Here is a 5,077-nt window from a genome sequence, read left to right as displayed (position 1 = left end):
CGGTACCGTCGTTTTGGCTGGCGCGCCATGGTTTTTCACCGTATCTCGACCGCCGCGCGCCCACCCGACTATAGTTCACCGTGTGTTATCACCAGATTTTGGACAAATCCAGAGGTGGGCCATAAGAGAGATGGGCTTAGAGGACTACACGTGGAAGATCTCTGAAGCGGCCTTGCACGGAGAATTTGGGCTAGTTTGCCCGTGTTTCTTTAATTATAGTAGGTCATATCTTAGATCAAGGTTTAGAATTTGTATCGCGCACGGTGGGATATTCCCACGTTAGAAAGTCCGCTGGACTATAAATATGTATCTAGGGTTTATGGAATAAACAACAACACAACGTTCACCCCAAAACAAACCAATCTCGGCGCATCGCCAACTCCTTCGTCTCGAGGGTTTCAATCAGGTAAGCGACATGCTGCCTAGATCGCATCTTGCGATCTAGGCAGCACAAGCCCCACGTTGTTCATGCGTTGCCCGTACTGAAGCGTCTTTGATGGCGGGCAACGTAGTTATCATAGATGTGTTAGGGTTAGCATAGCTCTTCGTATAAACATGTTTACGTAGTGCAACCCTCGCATGTCTAGCCGCCCTCACGCCTATCTCAGGCGTGGGGGCGGCACCCTGCTTGTTCATCATCTAGTAGATCTGATCCGTTACGATTGCTCCTTGCTCCGCAAGGATTAGTTTAATATCTGCAATAGTTAGGCCTTACGAAGGGGGGGAGGATCCAGCGGCACGTAGGGTGGCGTTCGCAAGTCCTAAACAGGATGTTCCGATGATCAACGTCACGTTGGTTGTGTGGCCTTGTTTAGGATCGGCTTACGAGCACCGTGCGTGGCCGCGAGGCCCAACCTGGAGTAGGATGATCCGATTATGCGGTGAAAACCCTAAATCGTCGTAGATCTCATTAGCTTTATCTTGATCAAGCAGGATCACCAAGTATTCGTGCACCCCGTACGGATCATGGGTGGATCGGCTCTTTGAGCCGATTCACAGGATAGCCTGAGAGCCGATCGAGGCTCTGATTTAATGTTTACGTGTATGCCATGCAGGAACTAAGCGAGGCATCCCCATCACCTTCCTGACCAGGTATAGGTCAGGTGGCACGCCCTTGCACTTCGCATCGCCGCGTGTGACCAGAAGAGCATTGCGGGCCGTCGCTCGGAGGGGTCTCAGCCAGCCGCAGCTCTAGGCTCTTCCCGGCTCTACCGTGTTGACAGGCCGCTGCCCGCCGGTGGGTTTTGGCGATCAACACATTCTGGCACGCCCGGTGGGACCATCATCTACATCAACCACATCGCCATCTACATCTGAGATGGCGGCGGACGGCACGCCAGTCACCTACGAGGAGCTGCCTGCTGAGCTCAAGAAGAAACATGACGAGATCAAGGCCACCCTCGAAGCCGACCTCATCGGCTCTTTTCAGAGAACCCGTACCCATGGCATCAGATGGAAGGGGTTCTCACCACAAGGTGCACTCGATGGGATAGATCTCTCTGCCCCGTCGGAGGAACGCACCAGGGCCCTTCGGCAGGAGATCAACTACTTGGTGGCTCACTCGCTACACCGCCACTCTGAAAACTTGGTCAACGTGTTGGAGCGTCTCGCTCTGCGCGTGATCCAGGAGATCATGAGCCACCAGTACTCGCCGTCAGGACCAGCTCTCGGGACGCACCAAGGAGAGTTGCCACTCCAGTCCCGTCCACCGCTGCCATACGCGTTGGCAGCACCAGCTGAAGTGCCGGCTACACCGGCATTCGTCGTTTACAAGATCGGTGGTGACCCTAGTGACTACCAGTTCTTGGCTGAGGCGCCCAAGGAGATCCCTCAAGGATACGCGTGCACGTATGTGCCAGATTGTGGCAACTGGCCACTCTCAAACCAGGCCACAACGTCAGGGACTCCGGCGCAAACAGGAGGAACGTCAGCAACAGAGCTTGAGAAGCAGACGTGGCTAACTAAGTACGCCACCCCGACGAAACTCCCGAGCCCAGCTCCTGCAGTTGGCTCAGAGCTGGAAAAGCAAACATGGCTGGCTAAGTACGCCACCCCGGCGAATCTTCAGAATACATCTCCTGCAGCCAGCACGGTGGATCAGATCAGTACCATACTGAGAGACCAGTTCGGCATTATGCCGAAAAGGAGGGCAATCGGCTATTCCAAGCCGTACCCCGACGAGTACGAGATGATCCCGCTGCCACCTAAATATCGGCTCCCTGACTTCTCCAAATTCAGTGGATCGGATGGCTCCAGCTCCATCGAGCACATCGGCCGATATTTGGCGCAACTAGGACCGGCTTCAGTGTCGGATCAGCTACGCGTGAGGCTCTTTTCACAGTCCCTCACAGGATCGGCTTTTGGATGGTATACCTCTTTGCCAGCAAACTCCATCCAGTCTTGGAAGCAATTGGAAGAACAGTTCCATACGCAGTACCATTCAGAAGCTTCCGAGTCTAGCATTGCCGATCTAGCACAACTACGTCAGAAGCGCGGAGAAACGGTGACAGAGTACATCCAGCGCTTCAGGAATCTTAGGAACCGATGTTATTCGGTTCGTATAACTGAAAAGGAAGCAGTCGAATTGGCAGTAGCTGGCCTTGCAACACAGCTCAAGGACATGGCCTCCCAAGCAGATTATCCCTCGCTGGCGCACATGGTTCAGAAACTATCAGCATATGAACAGCGCCACCCAGACCTGTACCAAGACAAGTTCAAGCGTGCAGTAGTCATGGTCGATACAGAGGAAGGTGAAGTGCCTGCGGGAGACCAAGAAATAGCAGTGGCTGAGTAGACTCGGGGAGGAACCCCCGTATCCTGCAAATGGGTAAAGCCACCAGGGCCGCCCAGGGGATTTGATTTTGACGTGACCAAGACTGAACAAATCTTCGACCTCCTGCTTAAGGAGAAACAGTTGACGATTCCTGAAGGTCTCAAGTTCCCTACGGCGCAAGAGCTAAACGGAAAGCCGTACTGCAAATTCCACAACTCGCTTTCCCATGCCACCAACGACTGCAGGGTGTGGCGTCAGCACATCCAAGCGGCGATAGAGAAGGGGCGTTTAATTTTCAACCAATACGCCATGAAGGTAGACACCCAGCCCTTCCCCGCCGTTAATATGGTAGAAGTCATCTACCCCGAGGGCTGCCAGCCAGGTCCCACGTTCAGCATCAACATGGTGGGGCCTGGGAACCACTCTGGCAAAGATGGAGATGAGGGCAGCTGCTCTCATAGCAAGGACACAGAAGAGGCCGCTCCACGTGATCGGCTCCATCATGATGGCAAGCGCTACGTCACAGAGGGATAAGTGAAGAACATAAGATATCAGCGACCTCTCTCTGATCACCTCCTCAACAAATATGTGAGTCAGTATGACCAACGCCGACGGTCCAACTATGATGATGAAGGAGATCGTCTGGCTAGAGAAGCCAGAAGACATCGTCGGCAGGATCGCGATGAGGAGGAGCACGAGCGCCGTGCCGCGGACAGGCCAAGGGAGCAAGATGACAACGCCAGACACTGGGATTGCCCTTTCTTCAGACACTGCTGGGATTCAGGAATGAGCCGATTGCCCACAATCGGCAATTGCCCAGAATGCAACAAGAAGAAGAAGGAGGCAGCCAACGTGTCTGTGTTTGAGCGCTTAGGGCCTCTCCCACCACCAAGCAAACGCGCTGAGTCACCTCGTTGGGCAGATCTTGAGGATTCAGAAGACGAGGGACTAGAAGAAGAAGAAGACAGGTACCACCGTCCAAGGTGGTGCCCTGACGGACTCAGCCGTTCACAGAAACGCAGGGTTCAGCGGTTGCGCGGCCTGGAGGAAGCCGAAAGGTTATACTTGCATACGCTAAGGAAGGCACGGCCTGATCTGGCTGCAAAGGTTCAGCGAGCCCTGAATGAAGAGGGTCGCCCACGGAGGATGGAGTGGCGTCCCAAGCAAAAGAAAGCCGATGATGAAACATCGGCTGGCACAAACATGGTGCTCGTCTTGCCGACAGAGCTTAGTGCTCCACGATTATACGATGCACTCAAGGTGGATGACAGCAGGCGCATCAAGTCAGAGGTTGGGTTGGTTTTATCCAGCCTAACCGAGTAGCAAGATTAAACCAATGAGCAAACCGTGCGAGGCTGATCCTTGTGATCGGCCCCAAAAATTTTATGGAGGAACATTACAAAACCTTCATCGAGCAAGCAATGTGGAGGCCGATTCCCGCAATCGGCCAAAATTATCTTCTGCACATATTCTGTTTATGGTCAGCAACGATCTACTGGGCAGCGGCCACGTCGGCAGATGGAAGTCAGCATGAATCTTTGCGAAGACGACGTGCAAGTGCAGTGCCCTGGCTTACCAAGAAAGCCGATATCTGCAATCATTTGGCAGATTCGGCTCGGGGGGCATGTAGTCAGATGAACATGTGCAGATAAACATGTGCAGACTTGTGTGCAGTGGAACATTGGGGGCCGATTAAGGAGAAAAATCGGCCAAATAAAAAAAAAAATTTCGCACGAAGCAAAGCCGATGCGCGGCCATCGACTCCAGTACAGTTGCACGGGACCAAGACCTACTGGCTATGTGTTCAAGGGTTTACAGCGACGTCGATGTTCAGTAGAAGAAAGCTGATCAACGATTTATGCATCCTCGCCGGTATTCTTGCCTTGATAAAGGCTCGGGGGGCAGCTCGCCCTAGAGGTTCTTTAGAGAGCCGATTTTGATGGAATCGGCTGGCATTACGATTCGGAGGCTGATGGTGACACATGTGGTTAGCTCACGACTGTCCTCGCCTTGATGAAGACTCGGGGGGCAACGGACTACATCGAGATTGCATCGATTGATCCTGCGTTGTGATCCTCTCTGGAAGCAGTTCTGTTCGCGAAAGAAGATTGCTGAAGCTATGGAGAGGAATCAGGAAGGGAGGCCGTCGGCTTGTACAGGTTTTGGACTGTCCTGTCGCTGCACAGGGATTGGATTCTCAAAATAGCCGATGAATAGTCATCGGCTAAGGGATTGGGATTGCGAAAAAATATGGTCAGATACCAAATCGCAGCCTGAAATTGAGAAGTTCTTGGCCTTCGAGCT

This window comes from Lolium perenne, unplaced genomic scaffold (genome assembly GCF_019359855.2).
Source record: "Lolium perenne isolate Kyuss_39 unplaced genomic scaffold, Kyuss_2.0 unplaced44, whole genome shotgun sequence".
NCBI classification, from domain to species: Eukaryota; Viridiplantae; Streptophyta; class Magnoliopsida; order Poales; family Poaceae; genus Lolium; species Lolium perenne.
Note: the sequence above shows the minus strand (reverse complement) of the source record.